This window comes from Nuphar pumila, chromosome 1 (assembly GCF_984573655.1).
Source record: "Nuphar pumila chromosome 1, dmNupPumi1.hap1.1, whole genome shotgun sequence".
Taxonomy (NCBI): domain Eukaryota; kingdom Viridiplantae; phylum Streptophyta; class Magnoliopsida; order Nymphaeales; family Nymphaeaceae; genus Nuphar; species Nuphar pumila.
Genome location: NC_143249.1, coordinates 148,621,783 through 148,634,714, shown reverse-complemented (window position 1 = coordinate 148,634,714; position 12,932 = coordinate 148,621,783). Strand labels below are relative to the sequence as shown.

The window sequence follows — 12,932 nt, the reverse complement described above, 5'->3', positions numbered from 1 at the left end:
CAGATATGGCTGGGACTCTTTTGTTACTCTTCCAATTTTTTCGGTCCTCGTGTCTCTGCCAGTTATAAGGAGTGGTGGCAAATTGTCTGTCCGCCCCCTCTTTCCCAAGTCCACTATTGATGCAATCATATTTTTCCTTCAATAAAAAAAAAAATCCTTCAATTTTCATTCTATCATGGTTTGACGACCTCACCTAGGTGACAAGGCATATTTGCAGTTGTTCGTTCTTCTTGCAAAGAATGACAACATAATTGTCGTGACTCCAGCGGCGACCCAATTCCTAGTAATGGGATGTTCTTCCAATTGTCTACCAAATTCTCATCAAATATTTTTTCTATATTCATTTCTATCCTGAATCTTCATCATCAAAATTTAATCATCCATTCTGTAGAGAGCATCAGTATTCCCAAGTGGTTCAGATCAAATCAAGCAAGAAGACACCACTGTATCAGGGCATCAGTGATTTTAGAAGCAGACAAGAAGAAATGGATTCTCCAAGATCTGCCAGAAGACAGAGTCTGAATGATAGGTATGACATTGATCCTGCTACATATCAGATGTTCAAGAAAATGATGATTAGGATGATGTCTGAGCAAGCTGAAGACAGTTTCAGAAAGGCTCCCATCAAGGAGAAGACATATGTCTCCTTCTCTCAGAGTATCACTGGTAAGAGCAACGAGCGATTCAGTGCATGTCTGCCCGATATTTTATTCTCGCCGATGTCCTCTATCATCGTGGATTCAGTTCTGAATGTTCCAAATGCCTAGACGAAGATGAAGCCAAAGAAGTCACGCATGAGGTATACTAAGGCATTTGCGGTGGTCACGTCGGCTACCAAACTCTTATCAAGCAAATCATCTAGGCAGGATATTATTGGAAGACTATGCAACAAGATCACTACCATTTTGTGAAGAAGTGTGCTCTATGCCAGATACATGCACCTTTCGTTCATGCGTCAGCAACATATTTGCAATCTGTTATCTCTCCATGGCTGTTTTCTATGTGGATCTTTGATGTTGTGGGCCCCATCACTTCTGCTTCAAACAGCTACAAATATTTTCTTGCCGCAACAGAATATTTTACTAAATGGGTCGAAGCTATCACTCTACGCACAATAGAAGGTCGACACATGGTCTTATTCATCCACAAGAATATTGTTGTTTCGGCATACCGCACGATATCGTGTCAGACAATGAGAGTCATTTCAAGAATAAGAGAATGAGGACATTTGACTTAAAGTTCAGAATTCAGCATCGTTTCTCCGCTCCTTATTATCCTCAAAGGAATGGTCAGGCAGAGGCCACCAATAAGATTCTGATTCGAATCCTGGAGCGAACCTTGGAAACAGGCCATAATTGGCATGAGAAGATCCATGATGCATTATGGGCATACAGAACCACCATTTGTACTCCAACTAATGCTACTCCGTCAGAACTTGTCTACGGAACTGAAGTAGTGCTGCCTCTACATGTTCAGAAACCTACCTTGAATTTCGCATCACTGCTGGAGTTATCGCTTGATCAGTATTAGCAGCAGCGACTGGTACAACTTGATTTGCTCAATGAAAGAAGACTCAGAGCAGTAGAGCATGCTCAATCATATCGTCAGAAGATAGCCAGGCAATATGCAAAATTTGTCATTCAAAGGAAATTCTGAGTCAATGATCTAGTGATCAGATCAACGACCTATCTCAAGCACCGCCCGGGTGGCAAATGGTCATCGAATTGGGAAGGGCCCTATATTGTCGAGGAAGCATTACCTCACAATTCATATCTGCTCATCAATGCCGATGGTGTGGAATTATCAGACCCCATCAATGCTCAACATGTGAAAATTTTCTATACTTAAATCTTCTATTCCATCCTTTGTAATTCCTCAATATATTTTCCTCAATAATGGTCAAATCCTTCTTTCCCAGTTACACTGGGGCATTATTTTGAAAATTTTTCTTCAAAACATTCTGTATGCAGGCAGGATCAAACAAATCTCTCATTTTGCATACATGTGCATTCATTTACATCATTTTGCATACATTTGCATTCATTTACATTTACATGCATTCATTTGCATCCATTTACATTCATTTGCATCAAATTCACTTCCCCTTCAGGTTAAGGGATAAACCTGAATTTCCCTTTCAGGTTAAGGGATAAATCTGAACTTCCCCTTCTGGTTAAGGGATAAACCTGAATCATTTTCCATAATTCTTTAATTTCGACCTCCGGGTCATCCAATTTCCAATTTTCAAATTACCAAAATTCTCAATTTCGACCGCCAAGTCATCCAATTTCTATCCCCGTTCAGGATAAGGGGATAATCCTGAAACCGTTCATAGAAGCAATCCAAGTCTATATAATAGTCCTCGTTCTTCATTGAACTGATAGTCGTTCTTCATTGAACTGATAGTGTTCCAAGTGAACTGATAGTCGTTCTTCATTGAACTGATAGTGTTCCAAATGAACCAATGTCGTTCGTAGGCTGAATACCTATCGAACCAATGTCGTTCCTAGTGAACCAATGTCGTTCTTAATTAAACCAATGTTGTTTGTAGGCTGAATACCTATCGAACCCATGTCGTTCCTAGTGAACCAATGTCGTTCTCAATTGAACCAATGTCGTTCTTAGGCTGAATCCCTATTGAACCCAGGTCGAACCCCTGCGAAACCAATGCCGTTCTCAATAAAACCAATGTCGTTCTTAGGAGGAATCCCTATAGAACCCATGTCATTCTCAGTAAACCAATTCACAATTTTGACCTTTTTAGCCAATCAATTTCCAATTTCCAATTTCCAATTTCCAATTTCTAATTTCCAATTTCCAATTATCAATTTCCAATTTCCAATTTCCAATTTCCAATTTCAAATTTCAAATTTCAAAATTTCAAATTTTCCAAATTCCAATTTTATACCAATTCCAATCATTTCCTCTTGCGAGAGACCCTTTGTACAGGGAGAGTTCAAGGGAGCTCGTTCTTTTCGCATGCTATCCTTTGTTCACCTAGCCCCTTTTCAGGGAGAGTTTGAAGGGACTCGTGTCTATGTGAACCGTTTGCAAAACAAATTTCCAATTTCATACAAGGAACCCTTAATTCAGGGAGAGCTTCGACGGAAGCTCGCTTTCCTTGTGACCGCAATTTCAAACTAGGCCATTTCATCATGAAGGACCCTCTTTTCAGGGAGAGTGTGATGAACTCGTTCCTTCATGACCAATTTACCAACCTCACCAATTCTGGCCCCCTTTCCATAAGAGAAGCCTAATGTTAGGAAGTTTTGACGAAAGCTTAATTTCTCTTCGAAAGTTCGTTTTGCAAACACCTCCTCTTCAGGGAAGAGAGGAGTAATTCCTATTTCCAATTTCTGAATCTTCTCCTTTGGGGAAAGGAGAAAAATTTTTTGTCATGGGTGCGTTGCGTTGTACTTCAGATGCTCGCTCTCACCAAGGATTTCAAGAACATTTTGCCAATTTGTCATTAAATATTTGTTGATTTCAAAATTTTTATTGTACAAAAACATTACTTCAGAATACCTTCAGTATTACTTTCGAAAGGACAAAGCTTTCGCAAAGAAGGATTCAAAATTCAAATTCTTTCTATTGGCCAACCAAAAGGATGAAGAATAAATCCCCGATATGGCCAGCAAAGGAAATTCAATATTGTTGCAAAGCCATAAGTGATCGGTATTGATCGCAGTCAATGGCACATTTTTAAAGATCATTCTTGGAAAATAAACCAGTCGAAATATCCTGGGTGATACAGGAAAATCCATTCAATCCCTATATCTCCTCAATCACCTAAAGCTGCAATTAAATATCTGCAAAAGGGATCTCTCAACTGTCGTCAAGATGAAGGCGAATTAGGCGAGTAGACCCCCGGGGCCAAAGAAGATTTGAATCATCTCCAAGATGACGGAGTTTGTGACGGATCCTTCCAGGGAAAGTTCAGAGCACCGTCAAGATGAAGGCGACTGCGATGAGCCTCCCGACAAACCCTAAAGGATATTTAATTTCCGCTATCATCAAGAGATTTCCAACCAATGAGCCAATAACCGTCGATATAATCCCTGAGAGAAAAAGAAGGATCGGAACATCTCCAAGATGAAGGAGTTTGTGACGTACCCTTCCAAAAAAAAAAAAAGAGAGAAAAGTCAAGACATCTCCAAAATGAAGGATGATGTAATCTCCAAAAAACCCAAGAGAGCTCTAATTCTGCCAATAAAGAAAAAAAGTGGGCAGAAAGATCATCATGAGAAAAGAATCCCAGGATATCAGACTGCCAAATTTGCCAAAGAATCTTCTTTAATTTTGTGAAATTCTATTATCAATATTCTTTCACCAATTGCTCTCACAATATCAAGAATACTCTCTTTTCTGCTCATGTCAAGGAAATTGATAGCTTCCTTGAAAGAAAGCCAATTGCAAGCAATTTGAATTCGAATCTTGATTCTACGGAGTTAAGCCCAGTCGGAGGTAATACTTCAGGTAGAAAAGAGGAAAGATTTTCATACCAATATACATCAATTTCAAGCATTTTGAATCAACAAACAATTTTTAACATTTTGGCAATATTTTCTTACTATCTTCACATGAAGTGAAGAGCTCGATGTCTATCTTGACACATCCTGATATCACCTTTTACCTCCTTGAGAGAGTAACCTTTATCATCTTTCGCGTTGTTGAAAGAATTCATCTTTTGCGTTGTCAAAAGAATCGCCTTGCTTCTTTGGATCGCCTTATCATCTTTCGCGTTGTTGAAAGAATCGCCTTGCTCCTTTGGATTGCCTTTTTCCATCTTTCGCGTTGTCAAAAAAATTCATCTTTTGCGTTGTCAAAAGAATCGCCTTACTCCTTTGGATCGCCTTGTCGTCTTTCGCGTTGTTGAAAGAATCGCCTTGCTCCTTTGGATCGCCTTTTTCCATCTTTCGCGTTGTCGAAAGAATTCATCTTTTGCGTTGTCAAAAGAATCGCCTTATTCCTTTGGATCGCCTTGTCGGCTTTCGCGTTGTTGAAAGAATCGCCTTGTTCCTTTGGATCGCCTTTTTCCATCTTTCGCGTTGTCGAAAGAATTCATCTTTTGCGTTGTCAAAAGAATCGCCTTACTCCTTTGGATCGCCTTGTCGTCTTTCGCGTTGTTGAAAGAATCGCCTTGTTCCTTTGGATCGCCTTTTTCCATCTTTCGCGTTGTCGAAAGAATTCATCTTTTGCGTTGTCAAAAGAATCGCCTTACTCCTTTGGATCGCCTTGTCATCTTTCGCGTTGTTGAAAGAATCGCCTTGCTCCTTTGGATCGCCTTTTTCCATCTTTCGCGTTGTCGAAAGAATTCATCTTTTGCGTTGTCAAAAGAATCGCCTTGCTCCTTTGGATCGACTTATCATCTTTCGCGTTGTTGAAAGAATCGCCTTGCTCCTTTGGATTGCCTTTTTCCATCTTTCGCGTTGTCGAAAAAATTCATCTTTTGCGTTGTCAAAAGAATCGCCTTACTCCTTTGGATCGCCTTGTCGTCTTTCGCGTTGTTGAAAGAATCGCCTTGCTCCTTTGGATCGCCTTTTTCCATCTTTCGCGTTGTCGAAAGAATTCATCTTTTACGTTGTCAAAAGAATCGCCTTACTCCTTTGGATCGCCTTGTCGTCTTTCGCGTTGTTGAAAGAATCGCCTTGTTCCTTTGGATCGCCTTTTTCCATCTTTCGCGTTGTCGAAAGAATTCATCTTTTGCGTTGTCAAAAGAATCGCCTTACTCCTTTGGATCGCCTTGTCATCTTTCGCGTTGTTGAAAGAATCGCCTTGTTTCTTTGGATCGCCTTTTTTCATCTTTTGCGTTGTCAAAAGAATTCATCTTTTGCGTTGTCAAAAGAATCGCCTTACTCCTTTGGATCGCCTTATCATCTTTCGCGTTGTTGAAAGAATCGCCTTGCTCCTTTGGATCACCTTTTTCCATCTTTCGCGTTGTCGAAAGAATTCATCTTTTGCGTTGTCAAAAGAATCGCCTTATTCCTTTGGATCGCCTTGTCGGCTTTCGCGTTGTTGAAAGAATCGCCTTGCTCCTATGGATCGCCTTGTCATCTTTCGCGTTGTCGAAAGAATTCATCTTTTGCGTTGTCAAAAGGATCGCCTTGCTCCTCTGGATCGCCTTGTCATCTTTCGCGTTGTTGAAAGAATCGCCTTGTTCCTTTGGATCGCCTTGTTATCTTTCGCGTTGTCGAAAGAATTCATCTTTCGTGTTGTTGAAAGAGTCACCTTATTCCTCTTCAAGAAAATTGTCTTATTCACCATCCAACTTACCATTTCCATTTTCTTCCCAATCAGGATAAGGGTACAAACCTGAGCCTCATTTGATGAGGTATTTCATTTTCTGCCCAATCAGGATAAGGGTATAAACCTGAGCCTCCTTTGATGAGGTATTTCATTTTCTGCCCAATCAGGATAAGGGTACAAACCTGAGCCTCCTTTGATGAGGTATTTCATTTTCCGCCCAATCAGGATAAGGGTACAAACCTGAGCCTCCTTTGATGAGGTATTTCATTTTCCTTCCCAATCAGGATAAGGGTACAAACTTGAGCCTCCTTTGATGAGGTATTTCATATTCCGCCTAATCAGGATAAGGGTACAAACCTGAGCCTCCTTTGATGAGGTATTTCATTTTCTACCCAATCAGGATAAGGGTACAAACCTGAGCCTCCTTTGATGAGGTATTTCATTTTCTACCCAATCAGGATAAGGGTACAAACCTGAGCCTCCTTTGATGAGGTATTTCATTTTCCGCCCAATCAGAATAAGGGTACAAACCTGAGCCTCCTTTGATGAGGTATTTCATTTTCTACCCAATCAGGATAAGGGTACAAACCTGAGCCTCCTTTGATGAGGTATTTCATTTTCTACCCAATCAGGATAAGGGTACAAACCTGAGCCTCCTTTGATGAGGTATTTCATTTTCTACCCAATCAGGATAAGGGTACAAACCTGAGCCTCCTTTGATGAGGTATTTCATTTTCCGCCCAATCAGGATAAGGGTACAAACCTGAGCCTCCTTTGATGAGGTATTTCATTTTCTACCCAATCAGGATAAGGGTACAAACCTGAGCCTCCTTTGATGAGGTATTTCATTTTCTACCCAATCAGGATAAGGGTACAAACCTGAGCCTCCTTTGATGAGGTATTTCATTTTCTACCCAATCAGGATAAGGGTACAAACCTGAGCCTCCTTTGATGAGGTATTTCATTTTCTGCCCAATCAGGATAAGGGTACAAACCTGAGCCTCCTTTGATGAGGTATTTCATTTCCCGGTCAGGTTAAGGGTCAAACCTGAGCTTCGTTTCTACACGAGGTATTTCCTGTCCCATCTAGATTAAGGGCAAAACCTGAATATCACTTCTTTTGAAGTAAATTCTTTCCTCTTCATTCTCCATTTCATATCTACCATTTTTCATCAGGGCTAAATCTCTTCATATCCAGTCAGATCCTTCTAACTGGGGCATTTTTATAGCCCAAATTTGGAGTGTTTTTCTTTGCCACTAAGCTCGTCTTTAAGCCGGCTTAGTAGCAAAGAGGGGCATCTGTAAACACCCCAAATTTTCCTCACTCATTCTCAAACAATCCTCCTTGTTCAGTGCCAACCCTGTTAGGTCAGTGTAGAAGTCAAACCCCGAGTCAGTTTCAGAAAAGCACCATTTTACCCATTTTCATTAGGAAAATTACCATTTTACCCCTAGGTCATCCCGGACCCCAGTCAGTCGGAGTCAACCAAGCTCATTGGTCAGTTCAAGACAGTTAGAATATCAGTCATCTCAAGCTCATCTGAGCTCACAATGAACAGACCATTTTCATTTCTGACCATTCCTGCCAAAATGGGATCATTTCTTCAAAAATGAGCTCATTTCTCACTCGAATCCAAGCCAATTGTCTCAAAGTCAGTCATTCCCAGTCAGTCATGTTCCCCAGAGTCTAACTTGAGCTCACCAGAAGTTCAAGTGCTCCAATTTCAGTTCAAAACCATTTCCAATTGTCTAGGAGCCCATTTTAGTCCATTTCAGCTCTTTCAGCTGAAATTGAGCCGAGTTCAGTCAGTTGAGTTAGTGTTTGAGACTTGATTTTAGTTCATCTCAGTATTACTGACCTTTGTTTTAGCTCAAACCCAGTTCAGGTTCGTAATTCACTTCATTCCAATGACCATTCCATACCATTTCTCTAAAAATGGCAGCTTTTCTTGAAAATTCAGTTGGAAAGGTCAGTTGAGTCAGTGTTTGTTGAGTTCATTTGAGTTCTAAAACTCTAAAACCCAGCTCAATCTAGTTCATTTCAGTTGAATCCAGCTCAAACCCTAGTTTTCAGCGTTACTCTAGCTTGGCAGAGCTCGAAAATCATTTCTTCAACCATTTTTGCAAATTTTGTCAATTTTAACACTTTTTGAACTGGTACAAGTGTCAATCGGGGTCTAACATCCAAAATTCTTCATTCAGGGTTAGCATTTTGCATAGCATTTCATGTCATTTCTCATCATTTCATATCATTTCTCAGCATTTCATAACATTTCATCACATTTCATTTCATTTTCGAAGTCCAGAACTCCAGCTTTATAAATTTCAATCCAGATTGAGTTTTAAAAGTTTTCAGAAATCAATTTCAAACCTCAGGTTTCCAAAATTGACATTTTCACCCCAGGAGTCTAAATTTGGAAATATTTTCTCAAGAAAAATAATCTGGATTTCTTTCAAAATCAAATTTTTAAATTCTACATTGGATTTGCTTCGCAACGGGGTATTGAACTTCAAAATCCGAGCTCATTTCAAAAACTACCAAAAATAGCTCGTTTTGTCTAAAAATAGATTTGGAAGCATTTTCTCAAGAAAAACAATCTGGATTTCTTTCAAAATTATATTTTTAAATTCTACATTGGATTTGCTTCGCAACGGGGTATTGAACTTCAAAATCGGAGCTCGTTTCAAAAAACTGCAAAAAATAGCTCGTTTCGTTTGGAAATATTTTCTCAAGAAAAACAATCTGGATTTCTTTCAAAATTAAATTTTCAAATTCTACATTGAATTTTCTTCGCAACGAGGTATTGAACTTCAAAATCCGAGCTCATTTCAAAAACTGCCAAAAATAGCTCGTTTCGTCTAAAATTTTTCTAAAAAGACTATTTTACCCCTCTAATCTTCAAAATGAATTTCAAAAATCAAAATTTGGACCCGCTCTGAGATGGCCCATTCATTTGCATTTTTATTTTATTAAAAAAAAAAAAAGATGCTTCTTTTTATTTGTTTATTTTTTGTTTTTATTGATTTTTATTTATTTTTTATTTTTATTTTTTTTTAGAGAGGAGGTGGGACCCACAAGGTGGTCACTCAAGCCTCCAGCCCCACTTTCCATTTTTTTTCTCATTTTTTCTTTCCCTTTTCCTTTTTCCCTCCTTTTCTTTCTTTCCTTTCTTTTTCCCCTTTTCTTTCTTTTTCTTCTTCCTCTTCTTTCCTTCTTTCCCCTTTCTTCCTTACTCCCTTGCCATTTCCCTCCACAGCCGTATGGCTGCCAACCATTCACGTAAAAGATGATTTCACTCTCTCATTCCTAGAAAAATTAAACCTAGAAAACTTAGGGCAAAAGGCTATTAAGCCCTAAGTCCAAAAAACAAAAAAAGAGGAAACCTATGGCTGCCCAAGAGAGCCATTCACGCACTTCCCTTTCCCATTCACGTAGGCTGTTGGGAGATTCTTTTTTTCATTAAGCTATTAAGACCTAAGTGGAGGGACAGGAGAGGCTAAGTTTTGATTTTATGGAAAAGAAGGAGGAAGGCCATACGGCTGCCTCCTAACCCATCTCTCTCTCTCTCTCTCTCTCTCTCTCTCTCTCTCTCATTGCAGCAACACAGCCTCCTTCACTTGGACAACAGCCAACCATCACTGCCACATCTCCTTGCTGCCGCTACTACCTCCATATCAAAGCAGTCTTCAAGCTCCAGCCGGTGCAGCAAGTGAAGCTCCTCTCCTTCAGCCACAGCAAGTGCAACCCCTTCCTTGGTGACGCCCAGTTGTAGCTTACCTCCAGCATTCCTTCAAACACTTTCACTCCCATTGCCTCAGCACTCCATCGGCCCTTCCAAGTAACCCTCAAGGTAAGATCTCTCCATCTTATCAAACGAAAAAGAAAAAAAAATGGTTATATGGTTGTTTACTTTTCTATACATTCCATGTTTTTGCTATATGAGAGAATAGGATTCATCCAATCTATGGATCAGATCTCCTCTCACTAATAGCATACATTAAACAGTTTTTCTACCACCCTATGATAAATTTTTATCATTTTTTTATAAGTTTAATGTTATGAGCATGGTAGTTGATTTCATTTTGCATACTTAGGCTAGTTTATTTAGATTTCTTTATCAATCTTATAAATTTCAGTCATATGTCTAGTCCATTCATTACTTCATGCTTAAATTCTTGTCAATAAATCTTGAATATTTTTTTGGTAGATGCATCTATGTGTTTTTGATTCCCAGTAAAAAAACTCAGGTTCATTCGGGTTTTATAACCCCATAAAAAAAATAAAACACTGGATCGGGTTTTTGAACCCTCCCGAATTTCCAATTTCTGCTTTAGCAGAAAAGAACCTCCGACACCACCCTTGTGGGAGATTTGGATTGCTCTCCAAAAATCACAGTGGATTCAGGATTGAATCTACTAATGATCTGGAAATTTTGAGCTTTTTCCAATAAGTTTTGACCTCTGTCAAAAATCGGATTTCCCAGACCCCTGGGAAAATTTTGATTTTCCTGTGTCAGGGTACAGACATACCCTAATACATCGAGTCTGTTCAATCTATAGCCTGTCTGCAAAAACTTTCAACATGAAAGTTTTTCCTAACATAATGTTCTGCAATTTCCAAAAATTTGGGAATTTTTGGATCTGTTTCATTATTTTTCCCGGACTTTATCTTTCTGTCTAACAGATTCCAATGTCCAGAAATTCCAGAGATTTAGGTCTCTGATAACAGCATGCCCTTTTCCAAACCGTAACCCGAATCCCAATTCTGTAAAAATATCAAATATTCCTCTATTTGTCAGGGACATTTTCTCACAATTTCAGCCATTTTCCCATCCTTATTCCATTTTTCTCACATTTTCTACCGAAACCTGTCTGTTTCCTTCATTTACTAGAGTCGCCGGATTCCGATCCGACTTGCCGGAGTGGTACAGCTCCGACCATAGGTCAAAACCAGAAAGTGTAAAAGGAAAAAATCTTTGCCTTACTGTCATCTGTCATCCCATAAAATTTGGGAAATTTTTATGGAAGTTTGATATCCTAAATCCCCTTTAGAATCAATATTTTAGGCAAAAATCATGAAATTTAGGGTTTTTATTTGAATTTCCATATTTAAAAATACAAAAAATTAGATTTTCGAGCTTCATTCTGTTTTTAGGGTTATTTTGGGTGTCCATGCCAAATTTGGTTTAATTTCAAGTTCATTTGCTCCATGTGTTAGTTTATCTTTAAATTCAGAAGCGAAAATCAAGCGAAAATCAGGCTAAATTTGATATTTTGGGATATTTTCGTCATTTTAAGGTTTTTATCATGTACATAAGCATGTAGAATCATATTAGGGTTAATTTTAATCTCCTTTGCATTTCATATTTTTCAATTTTGCAAAATTTATTTCAGAAAACCCTGGTTTCAAGGCCATAGTCTTGTTATTGGGGGTATTTTGGTCATTTTGACCTAAATTTCGAAATTTCAATTTCTAATTCTCCCAAAATTTCATGCATATCATCATATTTCATCATATTATGTTTGATTTATTTCATTTGATTTTCAAATTTCCAAAATTTACAAAAATTCTTTCAGAAAACCCTGATTTCAAGGTCATCAGGGGTATTTTGGTCATTTTGACCCCAATTTCGAATTTTCAAGTTTATTTTCGAAATTTATTCATTATTCATCATGTTTATATCAAAGGGGGTATGATTTTGGGTTTATATCTGAATAATATCCGATAATTTCCCATATTTTCGGATAAATTCAGAAAAACCTACATTTTTGTGCTAACCTTGTTTTCTAGTTTTGCAGGAACATTCAAGAAGAAGACTTAGATTTTATTTATTTTATTTCAATTCCATGTAAAAATCAATGTAATATTTGGAATAAGAGTTACATTTCTGCTTAGAATAGGGTTGCATTGCATATAGTTTAATTTATGCAAATTTCAATATGTGATGTATGATTCATGCACATTATTTCAAATTCACTATGGTTTACACGAATGGCACGTGCACAAGCTCTTATGGAGTTTATAAACTCGGTGGGATTCGTATTTATGGCCATAGTCAGAATACGAAGAAAACCAAGATTTATGATCTTCGTATTAGCCACATTCAGCCTACACACTTAGGCTAACTTCAAAATGCACTGCATTTTTCAAAGTTTTAAAAGGATTTCCCAATTCCTTAATGAAATTCCCTTTTCAAATTCATATCCATTCATTCATATTATTCAAATTGCATTATTCTCAAATTCTTTTTCCAATTTCAATTAAAAAAAAATCTATTTTCTCAAGAATTTCCAAGTCTTTCTCAGGATCTGATTTTCTCAAAATCCTAAGTTTTCAAATGACATTTCAAAGCATTTGCCAAGTTCAAATCAAGATTTTCCTATGCTTTAACATTCTCAAATTTCAAAATCCCAAGTTTTCATAAATCGATTTTCTCAGATTTTCCAGTTTTCTTGAGAATTCATTTTCCATTTCAAAAGTCCTTTTCCAATGAATTTCTTAGATTTTCTCAGAATTCTCAAATCCATTTCCTCAGAAAAGCAATTTAAATCTCAAAATCGATTTTCCAAAATACAAGTTTTCCTGAGTATTCATTTTCCAATGCAAATTTTTGATTTCCAATGAACTTCAATGATTTTCCCAGGAATTCAATTTTCAAGTACTCTTTCAATTATTTTCCAAGCAT

The 12,932-nt window shown here is 38.0% G+C and overlaps 1 pseudogene; it reads right to left on the bottom strand.

The window, feature by feature from the left end:
- The window catches only part of LOC149849213 (cell division protein FtsZ homolog 1, chloroplastic pseudogene), a 44,114-nt pseudogene extending 34,057 nt beyond the window's left edge, over positions 1-10,057 (bottom strand).
- Positions 10,058-12,932: the final 2,875 nt, after the last annotated feature.